Here is a 19557-nt window from a genome sequence, read left to right on the forward strand (position 1 = left end):
GTTACACTTCAAACACAGAGCAGCTCTCAGCTTAACTCACCAGGGATTCCGCAACAAATCCCTCGCTGAGCAACAAACCACAAACACGTCTCTCCCAAATTTCTGAACAGCTCACACTTCTAAGGTCGCTGAAGGAAAGTTTCAGAAACTCTAATTAAGGGCCAAGTAGAAACACCTTACTCTGTTGTCAAAACTTTTCAACCCAAAATCTTTGGGGCATTTTATTGTAAATGGTATAAAAACATAAATGTGACTAAAATCTTAAGAAATCCACTCCACACAGAGCCCAAACTACCTAGATGCCACAATAAAATCATGGAACGTACACAGTATTTGCACTTTATATAATTGATAAAATCTAAGTTTATATTTTTAATTTATAATAATCATCAAGGTTTTAGTTTTTTTAGTTTTTTTTTTATATGCATCGAACTGAACAAACGCAATAAAAATGCAATAAACTAAATAAATAAATATAGATTTGTTTTAGTTTTTTTTTGGGGGGGGGGGGTTACACTATTTCAAGATGTCATTGTTGCAGTGTAATTATATATTTAAGTGAGTAATATTAATTAACAACATGTACTTAAGGAAGCAAGACTGGGTTGGAACAGAGTGACAAAATCCATTTAAATTATATGAGAATTGGGTGTTAAGGATTTTTTTTAAGGAGGGGGGGGTTAAGCGGTAGTCATTAATATAGGGTTAGGGTACACTCTAAAAAAAATTGTGCTATATGGCACTAAAAGTGGTTCTTTGCTCGTAATCATAGGTACCACTTTTGGCTCTACAGCACTTTTGTCAAATGGTAGAACCCATAAGAGGTGCCGTATCGCATTTTATTTCGTCATCAAAAATGGTGCTAAACAGCACCAACAGTGGATCTTTGGCTCATAAAAGAACCTATAAAGGGGCTTAAAACAGGTTCTTTGTACAGCAGTGGTGCTAGGAGTTTTCAAACTGGGGTCCGGGGATCCCCAGGGGTCCTCCAGAAGGATCTAAGGCATCCCCAGAAGATTTTAGAGAATAAAAAGACAAAGTCTACCAAACATTTCATTTCTAAATGTTTCTCTCCTTTCTTGCTGTATGCATACTTTTATCGTATTTGTTTGTTTTATATCTTTCTAGTGAGTTTTTCTCACTATAGTCCTTTATCTTGCTCACTGGGGGGTGGTAAGGCTCTTAACGCAGTACGTAAACTGCTTACATACATTTATTGTGAAAGTTGCTTATACAAGTAATTTTTTACTGAAAATGTTCTTCTGCAGGTTTATGCATCCAACATTAAAGGATTTGTCCACTTTTAAATAAACTTTTGCTGATAATTTATTAATCCTCCATGTCTTTCTATCTTCAGTCGAAAAGAAATTAAGGTTTTTGATGAAAGCATTCCAGGATTTTTCTCCATATAATGGACTTCAGTGGGCTCCAAACGGTTCAAGGTCCAAATGACAGTTTCAGTGCAGCTTCAAAGGGCTTTAAACGATACCAGACGATGAATAACGCTGGCTTAAAAACGCACAAAGCAGTGCGTTTGCAGGGCAGGAGCAGTGCGTATGGAGAGCGGGTCCCGCACGCGCCCGTTGTGCATTCACACTGGCAACGTTTGTCTCGCGCAGCTGAACCGCGGCTCATGTATTGTTCAATATTGTTCATTATGTCACATTTTCCGGTCTTCTCCTCCGACCTCTGTCTGTCTCGTGCTTTGATTTTAGATGGGCAGCATATATCTGCTGCAAATGCGACCGTGTTCCTCTCTGTCTCATACACAAATGCTAACATGTTGTATATAAGTAGTTCACATGATAAATGTAACATTAAAGTCAAGATATGCTTCTAGTTTTAATCATTTAAACAGACCTTTAAAGTTTGGGCAAAAACTTCTGGCAGTGTTTTGTTTTCGTGTATTTTATTTTTATTTTTCACAGCGCTGGGTGTCATATGGTGATCGTGAAACACACGGGACACTTCACTACATGATTTCATGGTGAAACTTGTTATTTTCCATGTTTATCAGGTTAGTAATGATCAAGAACAATCCACTGTGGCTTTAATTCAGCTTGAGCAGCGCAGCAAAAATAGACTCGGCGCCGAAACGATGGCGGCACTGCTGCTTCTGCTCCGCGCCGCCTCTGAATGCTCTAATCTGTTAACATGGGCGCCGAAAAAAATAAGCGCTGCTTATGCCCTGCTAACGCGTGCAGTGTGAAACCGGCCTAACCCCTTATTTACACTGCACGCATCTGCGGCGCATTACGGCTGCTGTGAGGTTTTGTTCCGTCTTCTACGCGGTGCCAACTCACACCAGGAGCATTTCAGAAGCGAAGCGACAGGTTACGCAAGACCACGTGATTGCACAGTCCTACGTTGTTTTTCTCGATTTTTTTGTGTTCTAACATTAAGTTTTTGTTTAGTTCAGTTTAATTCCTTTTTATTGTTGTTTTTGCTATCCCTCATGAAAATATACTACGGTATTTGCTGTGTTAAACTAGTAAATTATAGTATACTGTAAATATTATAGGCTAGTATTTACAACAATTTGTTAATGAATGCTAAAGTATACTGTTGTATTAATTACAGTGAACTTATAAACTGTAATAAATACTGTAGAAATGATAGTTATGTGAAATACGGAGTCTGCACGGGGTGTTTATTTTGAAATTTACAGGATTTTTTTATTTTATTTTGTATTTACTGCGCGGCTCCGGCGCGGAATCCGTCAAAAATAGGCGAGGCACCTATCTTTAGCGAAGCGGCGCGACGAGCCGCTTCTGGGACGCTTTTGATACGTGCTGCGCTGCGGCTGGTGTAAACACAAGTATTGACTAGAGTGGCCGCCATCAGCTCCGGTAGCCGCGCCGCAGACGCGGGCAGTGTAAACAAGGCTTCAGGGTCTTATCTAGCGAAACTTTAAAAATTTTAAAAGATAAATATAAAAAGTTTAAGTTTTAAAAGCACAAATGCTCGCCTTGCTCTGTTCTGTGATGCGCGTTTGTGACGTCACGTAATACACAATTACGGACGGCGTCTCCAGTTAATTTTGGGCAAACTAAAAAAAACCTCTAAAACGGTGGAAATCCATTTTGTTCGGTAATGCAGCGAGATGGAAACAGGGTCTCACCAGCTGACTCAATGACTGATTCTAATGGCGGGATTGAAATGGTCCAGTCGTGGCAGCATTGAGATTCTTCCACTGCAGGCAATGGTTGGCATTTGCCACATGTGCAACGCCACGTCTCGTTAGATCTTCGTCTGCCTGATGCTTGAGAGGCGTGTCGCCGCGGCAGTCTCTTCCATCTGCCCAATTTCTTCCTCTGTGTATTCCGGTTCAAAAAGGTAGGGCAGGGCGAAAAACTCCATCTCATCTTCTCCTCAAAGTTCAAAATCATCCAAAATCGTTGTTTTACCTTTGAACTCCCTTTTTTTGTAAACGGCGTTTGACTTAATATGTGCACGTTCAACTTGTAAACACTGACTCTGTATTTCCGTCCATAGATATCCATAATAAAGGCTAGATGTCTTATGGCGGAGTCTCTAACGTCATCACCGGCGGCCATCTTGTCGCAGGCAGGGCTCTGTGGTACCTGCTGTAAGGCGAGTGATCAGCATGAACACAAATACTCTTATCTCACTGAAATCTTGACGGATTTACAAATGGTTTGGTTTCTTACAAACGTTATTAAAGTTGATGCTTGAGCAAATTGTGAATAATTTTTCATAAGTATGCAGTCATAACTACATCTCTGACGTTTATAACAAACCAAACAGTTTGAAAATCGGTAGAAAATTGAGCAAGTTATGGTTATTTAAAAAGTGCAAGCACCATGAAAACAATGTTACGAGTGAGCGAGCTGCCTGTGACAAGATGGCCGCCAGGTGCGGACGTCGACCTCCATTGGCCAGCAGCGCGCATGAGCCATCTAGCCTTTATTATGGCTATCTATGCTTCCGCCTATGTCAAGCGTGACCTTTTCAACGTAATTGCGTGTTACGTGACGTCATGAACACGCATCACAGAACAGAGCAAGGTGAGCATTTGTGCGTATAAAACGTAAACTTTTTAATTTATTTTTTAAATGACCGATCGTTTCGCTAGATAAGACCCTTATTCGTCGTCTGGTATCGTTTAAAGCCCTTTGAAGCTGCACTGAAACTCATTTGAACCTTGAACCGTTTGGAGCCCATTGAAGTCCATTATATGGAGAAAAATCCTGGAATGTTTTCATCAAAATACTTCATTTCTTTTCGACTGCAGAAAGAAAGACATGGACATCTTGGATGTCATGGGGGTGAGTAAATTATCAGCAAAAGTTTATTTAAAAGTGAACTAATCCTTTAAGTATAGCCAATTTAAGTTAGGCTGCGATTTGTAGGGGATTTGTATCCCTGCCTCTGCTGAATTATTGAACTACTTTAACAAACCGCCAACAGAGCATATAAAATACCAAAAATAAAAATATTTTTTAAAACATCTGCTCACTCTATTGTCAAGTCAAGTCAACTCTATTTATATAGCACTTTTTACAATACAGATTGTTTCAAAGCAGCTTCACAGTGTTAAACAGAAAAACAATGCAACAGAATATGATTCGGCTATACAGCCGCTCTGGAGAAAACGGTGATGTCATCTAGCTCATTTCAATTATCATTCAGTGACAATGTGGGTAGATCAGTTATTTAGTTGATGTATTTAATTTAGTTTAATGAATACATTTATTTGGATATTTAGTTGAAAATGTAGTGTCCCCAACTGAGCAAGCCAAGTCAAAGGCCTAATGCAGATATTATAGGTCTACATAAAAAAATCTATTTTAAAAAAACTGATGCATAAATGTATTAGTCAGAATGCAGAAGTTTATCGTCACCGTAAGGTGGGAATTATCATCACGCAATATTGACTGTCTTTCTGCAAGTAATCAAGAAATTATGGTTCTATTCTATCTAAAGAAAAACGAGGTAAACGTGTGAATACATATTTCTCCAAATGTGCGCACTTTTGGACTAAAAGTTTGTAGCCTATGTTGTGTACCGAAGCACCGTGATACATAAATGGGAGCAAACGCGGTTGAATATGCACAGGTTTGTGTCTTGTTATTCTATTCAAAATATCAATAGGCTCACTACCGATTGATATTGCATATCAGAAATTAAGATATTAATTGTGTCATTGTAAATAGTTATCTAATCTAATACTTCAAAGTTCAAGGTTAAATCTGAATATTTATTGTAAAAAGTTTCAGTAACAGCTGCCAAAAAATTGACTATAGAACAGGGTTTTCAAACTTTATGATGCCAAGGACCCCCAAAAATGATCAACCTTTTATGACGGTTTCCTAAAATCTATTATCTATTTTTATGTATGAAAAAACATCTAAACTGTTAGATAAATAGTAAGTGTGACATTATAAATACAACATATTGTTTCCCAACTTAAATTGTCTATACTTAATGCTGAAGGTATAAACCTGAAGAACATTTTCAATTAAAAATTACTTGTACACTCTAAAAAACTCTGGGTTAAAAACAACCCAAGTTGGGTTGAAAATGGACTAATCCAACAATTGGGTTGTTTTAACCCAGCAATTGGGTTGTTTTATGCAAACATTTAACCCATCCGCTGGGTTATAACAACCCATTTACTTGGTTAAAACAACCCACTTGCTGGGTTTGTCCATTTTCAACCCAACTTGAGTTGGTTTTTTAGAGTCTATAAGCAACTTTCACAGTAAATGTATTTTAAGCAGTTTACGTACTGCGCTAAGAGCCTTACAACCTCAGTGAGTAAGATAAAGGACTATAGTGAGAAAAACCTTAATAGAAAGATATAAAACAAGCACATACGATTCTGGAAAGTATGTATACAGCAAGAAAGGAAATTAAACAGTTAGAATGTTTGGTAGACTTGAAACATTTTTGATGTGTCTTTTTATTCTCTAAAATCTTCTGGGCACCCCTTAGAACCTTCTGGAGGACACCTGGGGGGCATTTAAAAAAAATTTATACAATGTAAAAAACTAAATAAAAAAAATGAAATGAAATCAATTGAAAATGTTGCAATGTAAAATTAAGCCAAAGCAGCAAACTCTCTCTGTGCGCAAACACAGCCATAGAAAATCTCAGAGAGACTTTATGAGACAAAAAAAGAAGAGAGAACAGAACGGAGCATTAGTATTCTTTTCAAGTTTAGTGCATATTGACACAAATGACAGTAAGTGTCAGGGAACGGCTGGGGGAATGTACATTCAGAGCAGTCAGACTTTTGCTCTCATTGAGAGGCTTCGCTTATCTCTGACAGGTGGCAAATACACTCTGCACAAACACTCTCATTGACACCAGCCTTTATCTGTGCTCTGTGTACACATTACGCGCCTGTAAACTTCCCGTAAGGACCATTAATCTGCTACATTATGAAATGTCTCTATCAAAAATAATTCACACAGTAGCTCAATACATTCAAACACATGCATGCATTCATCCCTGAAAACATGCAGGGAGTATTCTGCATTCATTCAACTAAAAAAATCGTATTCATCTAAAAAAAAAAAAGGCGTATATGATCCTCCCGATCCACCGTGGATCAAATTCCAGGTAAACCTTTTAATTTCACTTTTTTAATACTTCAAAACAAGAAGAGAATCGGGTAAAATTAAGTTATTTGCGAAGAATTTTGAACGTTCTTTGAGCGCTGAACAGTTGAGCAATGGAAAACCCTGAGAGGAGTCAGAGCAGGGATTATAGAATGTTTCTAGTTCATATTACAGAATGATTTGGCTTCCTTTGGAATTACTTATAAAAGAAAGAAAAGAAAGAAAGAAAGAAAATATAATTTTTCCATTGAAATTCTAGTTTAAGGTCATACAATTTTTTTAAGGAATAAATAAAACATTGTATTTAGCTATTTGTTCATGATACATTCAATTAAAAAAATGACAGTAAAGACATTTATATTGTTACAAAATAATTTTAATATTCAATATTTTTTTATTCATCAAATAATCATGGGGGGGGGGGGGGTGCATCATGGTCTCCACAAAACATGAAGTAGTTTTCAAGCAGTTATCAACATTGATAATAACAAGAAATGTTTCATTATGAAGCATCATGTCACACCGAGAACTGGAATAATTGTTTTAGCTTTGCCTTTACAGAAATAAATTAAAATGTAAAATATATTACAATAAAAAAGCCATTTTAGATTCTAATAATATTTCATAGTATTAATATTTAGGGCTGTCACAATTCCTCAATTAAAGGTGCTGTGTGTAATATTTATGAGGATCTATTGACAGAAATGCAATATCATATACTTAATGTTTTCAGTGGTGTATAAAGACCTTACATAATGAACTCTTATGTTTTTATTACCTTAGAATGAGCCATTTCTATCTCCATACACCGCAGGTCCCCTTACAGTGAAGTCGCCATTTTGCGCCGTCATGTTTCTACAGTAGCCCTAAACAGACAAACTGCTCTACAGAGAACAAGTCACTCTCTGCTCTCTTCGACGATGACATATTTGTCCTGTGTCGGCCACCGTAGCTTCTCAATGTGCTTCGAAAGGGAGGGGTGAGCGGTGGACGGTTGCAATTCACAACCTCACCTCTAGATGCCTCTCAAATTTACACACTGCACCTTTAAGTGCTCGGTTTTAACAAATCCTCAATAGCAATTTACCATTATGTTTATGTATTTTCCATTATGTATTTTAACGGTGTTGTTCAATAAAACCATATGATTATTTGCTTTTGATACTTTATAGATACCAATTATTATTGACTCACTGTTATTATATGTATTTTAAGTAATTTTAAAGGCTTTTGTTCACATTTTGTCTATTTTTATTACCACAAACATGAAAAATCCGATTACTTGACGATCAGCAATAAATAAATACTCCAATCAGTTTGCTGTTTTTCCAACCCAATCTCACGGCAATTTGTATGTATTTTATAAGGTGGCTAATTCGTACGAATTCATATGATTTTTGCTAAATCGTACGTATTTTACAAGTTGCCAAATTCATATGAATTCGTACAAATTACCTCCCCTAACACCGCGCCTAAACCTAGCCGTCACTGGGGTTTAGACAAATCGTACAAATTCATACGAATTAGCTACCTCGTAAAATACGTACGAATTGGTCATGAGACAGTGTTGGTTATTCCAACCATTCCTCCTGGTTGAAGGCTTTGGAAAACATTTAGTTTACAGTTTGGGTTATGTTTTCAAGTTTAATAATATAATGCTCAAATGTTTATCAATAAGTGGTAGTTAAATATTGATTTCTCGGCAGTGCGGAGCGCACGTGAACTCTTCCGCTTTAATACCAGTTACAGCGTGAAATAAACATGAATGAGCATCTGAAAGTGTGTTAAAAGATAGAGTACAACTTACCGAAATCTGTATCATGTCACATGGAATCGCTTAATCAGTGTTTCAACCCGCAGAAAGACGTCAGTAAAACAGCTTGTAAACAATGTAACGTCACATTTACCTCCAACATAAACTCCAGTGTCCATAAACTCGTTAGTGAGCTAGCTGAAAACTGAGAAAGTAATGAAATGAATCCGTGAATCAATTGTGTTTGAGTGGTTCATTTGAGTCATTACTTTCCGAGAACATTGTGAAATGACTCAAATGAACCACTTGTATTTTGCTAAATATAGGCACCTAATTACATATATTGATTATAATTTTATGTTTTTCAATATTTAATGCATGTTTGAATAAATCTGGCAAGTTTTATGACAGCCACTCATTTTAAAGTTAATATTATAACTTTATTATTATAAAAAAAAACATATTGAGTGTAATTTAAGTGTTTTTGTATACAAATCAGTTAATTTTCACCTTCAATATTATAGTAGGCTACAACTGACTCCCATAGTTTACAGCATCAGTTAAGAGATTTGATTTCTTTGAGAACATTTTTCATGTATTGTACCTGATATATATTCACAATAATCGATCGCTTGTGAGTCGAAATCGAATTGAATTGTGAAATTTGTGTCAATACCCAGCCCTAGTGTAAATGATTGTAAGTTGTAAGCAAAGACTATAGATATATACAAAGACAGTTCACTCCTATTACTTATGAATCGGAGAAAGCAGTTTTTGAGATTTCAGGATTCCCCATTGCAAATAGATAGGACTTGGTCTTGTATACCCGAAATAGCTGCCCGGAGGCATTGCAAATATGGGTGCTGAGCGAACAGATTTTCCTAGAAAGGAACTTTGGTTGTAACTTAGCACTCATTTATGCAACAACTAGGCATAACCTACACACAGCTGGTGCCAAATGGCCACGGTTCTTAATACACTAGGGTTGGACCTGCTTTTGACCTTGGTTATTCTAAATGAGCATAAAAGAAATTTAAGCTATTTCAAACCTCTCCCAGGGCTTTCGTATCAAATCATTCATGCACACTTTCTCATTAAATCCAAGCGCCGAGAGAAAAGCGATGTTCGTTTTGTGATATTGTTTATATTACATCTGTCAGAGGATGACACTTAATGATCCACTGAGGGTAAATAGAAAATATAATCTTATCTGAGTTGAAATCGCAGTCATTCACCTGTCTCTTCAACTGCAGTCTGTTTCTCAGCTTACTGTAAAGGAGGAGTTTTGTTTGCTGCAAACCGAGACTTTAGTTGAAAGCACAACCACATCCTGGAAATCCTATCCGTATCTGACCACCCGCATATGCCTGAGATGTCATCATTAAATAAAGCTATTATCTGGTGTATGAATCAAACAATCTCTCATAATACAGGGTTGCAGGTGTTATCTTATCTGTCGGACAAGATGAAGAAGAGTAGCAAACTTACCGTATGTCTCATATTGCAAATAAAACCAAGGACTGTGACACAATTACAGCAAAAAAGTGAATTAGCTCTAATATAGTCGTCCAATGAAAAATGTTTGAGTAAAAGAAACTACACATTAAACAGGTCAGAGGTACGACTACAAATCACAAGTGCTCATCAATCTAAACAGTGGCGTTGCTCCTATTTGATCTTTGCAAATGTAATGTTTAGTGAAGCACAGTAAATAAAATAGGTCTCAAATGTGTGTTTAATGGACTGGCATGGCTCAATTAACCTGAGGACACTGCAAATCAATTCACAGGAACTGTAATACAGCACTTGAATAATAACCACACCGTTAAAAAGTGTATCCGATTAATCACAATGGTGTTAAGAAAATCTGTCATATGCAGACAAATGCTACTTGATTTTTCTTTTCTTCTTTAAATGTTTTGCTTTAAAAGTGTGATTTTTTTTTAGCTGGTCATGCACACAGAATACCTCACCACCATCTTATGTTCTGTTTGAGAGACCAGCATGGTCCCAAGATCGGGTTTTTTTCCAAGAAAGGAGCTTACTTTGATATTATGTTATCTAATATTGCATTAGAATGAAGTAATTAAATAAAGACTTGCTGCAACACAATAACTTGACTTTGATAAGGTTCTGGAACTTAAACAACTGAAATAAAGTATAGTTATAATTATAGTTATAGTCCAATTTTTCGTTATTACCGTAACAATACAGCAAAACCCCTCCCCTTTCGGTGGGGCATCATCAACAAAACCACACCTCCTCAGGGTCAATGGTGCAATTTCGATCACCTTCATAACAGCCAGCACATTCAAACCATTCTCAGTGTCCCGAGAAAGGAGTTAACAATCTAGACTCACCTCAGCTCAACACCCGAGGACATATTAGGGAGACGCTGGGACAGACACTATGCCAGGGGACACGTACCTGAGGCTGCTCTATGTAGTAACCTATTTATGTGTTCTAAACACAGAGGCTCATTCAGGGTATGGTGTCTTTCTACCGCTCTTATATTATGTTTATCAAAGCTATGTTTCTCCATTTAACATTTTATTAACATCACATTTTCTCCATTCATCATCTGCAGAAGTTTCCCACTCACTCTTCCTGACTGGAGGTCAAATGCAGGTAAGAATTGTATTAGGTGCATCACTTTTATGAGGTTCAAATTTTAAGGCATTGACTTTACATGAAGCCTTTAAATACAATGCATTATATAAGTTTGTTTTACAGTGTCATTGTTACATATGTTACATGTACTTACCATAGTAATAACAGTAAATTATGCACATTATGTACATGTTGTTAAATAATATTACAGAGTACTTCAATATATAATTACTGTAACAATGACACCTTCAAATAAAGAGTAACCGATATGTATTGTATTATGCCTTGTAATGATCGCACAAATAATTGTAATTTGTAACCACAGTTACAGTATAATACAAAATACAGAAACACAATTTTACAGTGTCATTGTTACGTTACATGCAGTTACTATAGAAATAACTATAAATTATGCATAATTACATGCAACTAAACCAAACCTAAACCATATTAAGTACATGTAGTTATTTAATATTACTCAGTACATAAATGTATAAATTAACGTGTAAAAAATACATCTTAAAATAAAGTTAAACTTTAAATTACATGATCAATAAGTTGACAACATATGTTTTACATTGCTTTAACTCATCAAAATAAGTTAAGCAATTTTCAACTTTTTTATAAGTTATACAAGAATCAACTCATTGTATTTCAGTTTATTATAATTTAAGTTGAAATGACTTAAACATCCAAGTTGATTGTACTTAAAAAATTTTTACAACTTTTAGAAAGTATAATGCATTAAAGCATGACAACCAACCAATTTCAGATATTATAAAGCATTTTAACTTGATTACAATTATTTATGAAAATATATAACGCATTACAACATACATTATAGATACCTTTATAATACAGCAAACATAAAGGCTTTAAGTATAACTGAAAAAAACTTCTGCAGTACTGAAAAAAGAACCTGTTAGAAACCATGCTATCAAACTCTGATGAGTTGTGAACTTTTTAGGCCTTTATAATAGAAGCACTCACACCGACCGGTATGACCAATTTCTCGCAACAGTGACTTGGGACACAAACGTTTGTTATAACAAGCCAAACAGAACAATGTTTTTGGTTTGTTTCTTGTTTTCGATTAGGTTCTTATTCTCACTCCACTTTTTTTTCTATTGTCCTTTAATCACTTTTCCCTCCTGTGCTGTAGATTATTTCGCAAAGTGTGATTTTGGCAGTGATTTGCCAGCATCCTGTGATTGGACCTCTGAGGGACCCATCAGTGTTCAGACGGCAACAGGTAATTATACTGCTGAGATGAAATTGCTGCAGAGACAGTTGCTGCTTTGTGTTATTCGCTAGTGTTTACTGCCAATCCATTCACCTGCGGCAACAACAACAGCAGTTAATAGGTTTCTAACAGCACATAGCAGAGCTTCTTTAAACTTCTTATTCCTCAAGTTATGTTCTTCAACTTGACTTTCAAGTACACAAGACACTGCATTCCACCACTTGTGTGAACAAGGCATTAGCTCATGCTAAACTGCTAGAATTCACAAAACACAAAGTTCAGATCAGAGTCTAACCTGTGGCACATGTAAGCTTTGAGTCTGTAAGCAGGTGATTATTTACGACAGCGTGCTTTTAGAGGTCAATCTATGAAGTAAATGCAAGAGCATTGGTTACTAATACAGACCGTCCTTGCCACAATGCGGTGAAAACGTGACAAATTGACAGTGAAACTAGGGCTGCACAATTAATCTAATCATGATTACAATTACGGATGCCACAATTACATAATTGTTCAAAGGCACAATTAAAAAAAAATATCCACTTACATTAATCTGTGCTTAAGATGTGTTTTTTTTCTACAGGTTAAGGATTTTTTCATTGTTTTAATTTTAGTGTTATTATAACATTATAACACCACGAATATTTTTACTTGTTTTTATATATATATATATATATATATATATATATATATATATATATATATATATATATATATATATATATATATATATATATATATATATATATATATATATATATATATAAATCAAACCAATGTATATTTGACATTTGAGGCTTAATAAAAACAATTAAAGGTTTTCAGGAAGAATATTTTTAGCTTATTTTCATATAAAAAAATATAGCATGCAGCAAACAATGGCATAAAGCTATTCAAAACACCGTTCAATGTAAATTGTGATAATCATAATTAATATATCACAATTACAATTTCAAGGGAATAAATCACAATTATGATTGTTGTCATAATCATGCAGCCCTAAGTGAAAAAGTAGTTTTTTGGCCTTTGAACCACTTGTAGGCACAGGAAGGTAACAACACAAGCCAGATTCGATCTTGCACAGCCCACATAAGCAGCTCAATGTATCAGGATATACACTCACCTAAAGGATTATTAGGAACACCATACTAATACTGTGTTTGACCCCCTTTTCGCCTTCAAAACTGCCTTAATTCTACGTGGCATTGATTCAACAAGATGCTGAAAGCATTCTTTAGAAATGTTGGCCCATATTGATAGGATAGCATCTTGCAGTTGATGGAGATTTGTGGGATGCACATCCAGGGCACGAAGCACCCGTTCCACCACATCCCAAAGACGCTCTATTGGGTTAAGATCTAGTGACTGTGGGGGCCATTTTAGTACAGTGAACTCATTGTCATGTTCAAGAAACCAATTTGAAATTATTCGAGCTTTGTGACATGGTGCATTATCCTGCTGGAAGTAGCCATCAGAGGATGGGTACATGGTGGTCATAAAGGGATGGACATGGTCAGAAACAATGCTCAGGTAGGCCGTGGCATTTAAACGATGCCCAATTGGCACTAAGGGGTCTAAAATGTGCCAAGAAAACATCCCCCACACCATTACACCACCACCACCAGCCTGCACAGTGGTAACAAGGCATGATGGATCCATGTTCTCATTCTGTTTATGCCAAATTCTGACTCTGAATGTCTCAACAGAAATCGAGACTCATCAGACCAGGCAACATTTTTCCAGTCTTCAACTGTCCAATTTTGGTGAGCTCATGCAAATTGTAGCCTCTTTTTCCTATTTGTAGTGGAGATGAGTGGTACCCGGTGGGGTCTTCTGCTGTTGTAGCCCATCCGCCTCAAGGTTGTGCGTGTTGTGGCTTCACAAATGCTTTGCTGCATACCTCGGTTGTAACGAGTGGTTATTTCAGTCAAAGTTGCTCTTCTATCAGCTTGAATCAGTCGGCCCATTCTCCTCTGACCTCTAGCATCAACAAGGCATTTTCGTCCACAGGACTGCTGCATACTGGATGTTTTTCCCTTTTCACACCATTCTTTGTAAACCCTAGAAATGGTTGTGCATGAAAATCCCAGTAACTGAGCAGATTGTGAAATACTCAGACCGGCCCGTCCGGCACCAACAACCATGCCACGCTCAAAATTGCTTAAATCACCTTTCTTTCCCATTCTGACATTCAGTTTGGAGTTCAGGAGATTGTCTTGACCAGGACCACACCCCTAAATGCATTGAAGCAACTGCCATGTGATTGGTTAATTAGATAATCGCATTAATGAGAAATTGAAGAGGTGTTCCAAATAATCCTTTAGGTGAGTGTATGTGTAACCTACAAATTGAGCAGTAAAACTAAATCAACTTAATACAACTGAAAATATAAGAATAATAAAACTCAGTATAAAAGAGAAAATCACAAACTTTGAAAGGCGATAAAACTCAACAGGTTTTTTTTTTTTGTCTATGTGCTACAGAGGAAACCGCTCTCCGCCCTGTGAGTCCATCTGGTGCGTTTCGTCTCAAGAGTGGATTTCTCGTGATCTCAGAAGACTCCTGTCTGGAGTTCTGGTACCATAAACCCAATCAGAAGAGTTCTGAACTCAATGTTTTGCTAGTGGATGACATTCTGCAGACACTGATTTGGACCTCAGAGACTTCTAGCAGTGGAGACTGGAAACAAGTTTTCATTCCTCTGACAAAGCAATCTGACAACATTCAGGTAGAGCAATTTAAAGATTCAAGGGCATCTTTATGGTGAAAAATTGTAGATAATGGTAAAATGTTTGAGTTATTTGTGTCCTTTTACTAAGTATTGCAATCAACCTTGTCTGGCTATCATCAGACCAAGCTCAATCTTTTAAGATTGAACATTAGTCTGGGGAGTCTGCTCAGTATTTTTTACTGCACAAGAGGCGTGATCAACGGGCATAGTTCAAATGACTCTGTACGCAATTGGATAGTCCTTCTACCAATCAGACCAATGATCCGGCTGACGTACTTTTCAGAGCGGTCTAGTAAGGTAAACGCATCCTTCTTTTGTAGGAATTGTTCCAGAGTAGGGATGGGCAACAGTGTCCGAGTAATCGAGTACTCGAACGTAACAGCGATCATCGATCATGAGAACGATGATCACGCTAACTTTTGAAAAATATATTTGTCTCTTTTTTATTGGTTATTGCATCATTTTGCGCAGTACCTGAGGTCTGATTGGTTAGCGCTATACAGCACGCCTCCAGACCGCGGCGAAATAAGGTGAAACTGAGGCGTGCACTGCAGTAATGTCTGGAATCACTGTGATCATTAAATGGTTAGTGCAAGATGTGCAGCGCCAATCTGTCATAGCCTACATAGCATTATAATGAGAACACGATGGAAATAGAATGCTGTAAATTCTCTGTGCTTAGTTCCCCATGTATCAGCTGTTAAAGGAAATCCACAGAGAAACTAGCGAGAACACTCAGACTAGCGTGTGAAGTTCATGTGCGCATCCGCTTCCTTTTCTGCAGATGCACGTTGTAAGATTACTTTTATGTTGTCTATATCTGATTAATCTAATATAAAACGTGTTTGGTTGAGCTTAATAAGCTAGCAAAGCACTGTCGTTATACCGGCTGTTGTTCATTCTCTTCCGTTTCAGCTCAAATGCATTACTGCTCGACATTATGGTTTAGAGACGGTCATATTTTTTTTAGATAGGCTATTTCTTTCTCAGAATTATTGATATTAGTAATGCAGCAGTGCTATACTGTTCTCGTATTTTTTAACAGTAGACCTAGTTTATTTAAAAGTTGTTTTTCGCTATGAGTTCGAAAACGCGCAGTGACGTCTGTAAACACTTCGATCATGAATAATACAATTAAGTGCATGATGTGCAGAGTCAAACTGTCATAGCATTATAATGAGAACACTATTTTAATAAAATGTTGTTTCTGTGTGCTTTCGTTGTCCGTGTATCAGCGTTGTTAAGGGAAGAGCGTATTAAAACATTCACGTCCTTTTGAGTTGATTTAAGTTGTAATAGGTTCATATTAATGAGTGAGTGAGTGAGTGAGTGAGTGAGTGAGTGAGTGAGTGAGTGAGTGAGTGAGTGAGTGAGTGAGTGAGTGAGTGAGTGAGTGAGTGAAGAGACGTGTGGCCAAGTATGGTGACCCATACTTGGAATTTGTGCTCTGCATTTAACCCATCCAAGTGCACACACACAGTAGTGAACACACACACACCATGAACACACACCCGGAGCAGTGGGCGCCCGGGGAGCAATTGGGGGTTTGGTGCCGGGGAGCAATTGGGGGTTTGGTGCCTTGCTCAAGGGTCACCTCAGTCATGTTATTGAGGGTGGAGGAGAGCGCTGGTATTCACTCCCCCCACCGACAAATCCTGCCAGACCTGAGACTCGAACCCGCAACCTTTGGGTTGCAAGTCCGACTCTCTAACCATTAGGCCACGACTGCCCATAATGCAATATTATTGACTTGGTTATTTGAGACGGTCATTTTATAAAGATGTTTCTTTTTCAAAGACATTTATGCATCATAATCTAGCAGTTATTTTTTGTTTTATATGTTCATGTTTTCATATACCTGTTTTCATGTCACGTTTGTATTTGTCAACAACCATTTTCATAACAGTATTTTCATTATCTCAATGACAGACATGCCCCGCCCCCTGCACATGCCCCGCCCCCGAGTATTCGTTTTTTAGACCTATCGATGATCGAAATGAGAAATTGACAAAAATGCCCATCCCTATTCCAGAGCAAGGTTCTGTTACGTTTTTGAAGAAAGCTTGCCTTTGAAATCTTTTAAAACAGCAGCGACAGCGGCATCAATGGGTTGCTGCGCTTCGGTGGCCGCCATGTTGAATGTAAACAAAAAGCTGCTTGCCGTCGCTTCTCTATCGCCATCGTGTTAAACCCGCCAATAGCGCGCCAGGTGAATAAGCCATTTTGTGATTGGTCCCCGAAGATTTGTAATGGAAGCAGGAAAGAAAAATGCACAGGTTTCCAGCTTGAGCTGCAGGGCAAAATCAAATCACCAGCAGATCGGGCTGGGTATACCCAGTCTAACCAAACCCACCAAACTTAATAAATTAAGCATAAAAAAGCACAGTCCACATGCCAGTGTAAACCGAACAGAAATGTGTCCAACATTCATCAATGGCTGGTTTAATTTGCAAAGATAAATACTAATCTTTTTTCTTTCTTTTTTTTACGTTCTGCACGCAAGCAAGAACGTTTTTGTGCTTGCAAAAAAAGAAAGAATTCATTTTGAGAGCAATAAATAAATAAATGGTGTTTTTGCTTGCAAAAATGTTTGGGGATATACAATAAAGAGACAAAAATAACACACAATTCACCAATGAAGACTGATAAAGCAGGATCGATTTGAAAACCACCAAGAGTGTGCGTATGAATTGTATGTTAAGCTGTCGGCCATCTTAAAGCACTACAAGAAGTTCTATTATTTGTTAAGAAAGCATTTGTGAAAGTGCACAAATTATAAGAATGCATCTCTGCACAAACACATGGAGTCCCTAGGGGCAGGGTGGTGGAAATAATATGAGATAGGAGGGGAAAAAAATATTTTTGCGTTCGCTTGCAAAACCTTTGCGTTCCCCTGAGAAACATTGCGTTTGCTCACAAAAAAAGTCAAAAGTTTTGCGAGCGAACGCAAAGTTTTTTGGGGGAACGCAAAAAAATTGTAAGAGAACACAAAAGCATTGACATAATTTTCCTCCTGTCTCATTTTTTTCCCTCATCACTATGTCCCTTTAGGGCAGGGGTGGGGAACGTTGATCCTGGAGGGCCACTCTCTTGCAGAGTTCAGCTCCAACCCTGAAAAAAACACTCACCTGCCTGTAACTTTAGTAACGTCAATGTTCCCCACCCCTGCTTTAGGGGCTCCATAGTTTTGAGTGCAAAACGTAAAAATTTGAAAAAATATTGGTGGTTTTGCTTGCAAATGTTTTTTGGGATACAATAAAGATACATACAATTCACCAATGAAGACATATTAAGCGGGATCCCTTTGCTTTGGAAAAACGCTAGCACTTATGAACTGTATAAGCTGTCTGCCATCTTAATGCTCTACAATCATTTCTGGAAGTTGTTTGATAAGAAAGCATCTGTGAAAGTAAAGTGAACCAATATAATAGGTACATTTGGTCTTGAGTGAAGGACATTTTGCAAACACTGAAGAATAACTGTTACTCACTGCAGCTGTAATTGTGCTTCTGGCAGGTTATTTTTGAGCTATCACAAGGCCTGCACAAGGATGAGGAAACTGCCTTTGACAGAATAGGAATCCGGAAGGGACAATGCGGTATGATTATTATTATTCTGACCTAGAATTATGTCATTTAGCAAAACATCTTCAGGCTAACATTGAGACATAAATTCACCACTTGTTTTGGCCTTTGTGAAATAGTAAAGTGGCAGTTTACTCACCACTCTCTTCCACAGGGCCACAATGTCAGCAAAGAGGCACATTTTGGACTGATGAAACCACTCGTTGCGCCTGCACTGATAAGCAACTCATCTGTTCTCACATCCCTTGGTCCAACGACACCTTTGGTATCTGTAATGTGGCCTCTGACCCACATTACACTACTTTTGATGGGGTCAGCTTCCAATTTGAGAGTCCTTGTACCTACGTTTTGTCAAAGGTCTGCGATGAGTCAGGGTTGCTTCCAGAGTTTGCAGTGGAGGTGCAGAATGAGAGAAAAGGGGACTTGCACGTCTCCTCCATTCAGCAGGTGGATGTCGACATACGTCGTCTGAGAGTGACCATGCTGAGGAAAGAGAGGAGCAGAGTCATGGTGAGCGATCACATAGCGACGATAGTCGACTGATTTTTTTGCCAATAGCAATGCCGATATCCTATAGATATATAAAGCCAATATATTTAACTCTTTCCAGAATTATTTTTTAAAAGTTGCCATCCACAACCACTGTTTTTGATCATTTTGACAAAAATGTCATGGCCCCCAGAATATTTTATAGAAAGAATATTTGAACATGCAATATAACAAAAGAAAGAACAGAGCTTCTGCTTTTGAAAAAAAAAAAAATGCATTCTTTTTTTTTTAACCAACACTTGAATGTTGGTAAGCTATTTTGAAAAAATAATCACACTTTTCTCCCAAAGACTACACTACAATGTACATAAGCTATGCTTTTATCGCTTGTTTCTGCTCCTTTAACCTGTGTTTTCAGCCAGAGATTTCCTACTCTTTCAGAAGATAATAGCGCCCCCTTCTGTATAACAATGAAAACATGGAAAGACAGAAAATTCTGTCAATGGCGGGAAGAGAGTTAATTTAAAAACACATGCATAACAACTGCTGGATTTAAATCA

Source organism: Gobio gobio (genome assembly GCF_949357685.1).
Source record: "Gobio gobio genome assembly, chromosome: 6".
Classification (NCBI taxonomy): domain Eukaryota; kingdom Metazoa; phylum Chordata; class Actinopteri; order Cypriniformes; family Gobionidae; genus Gobio; species Gobio gobio.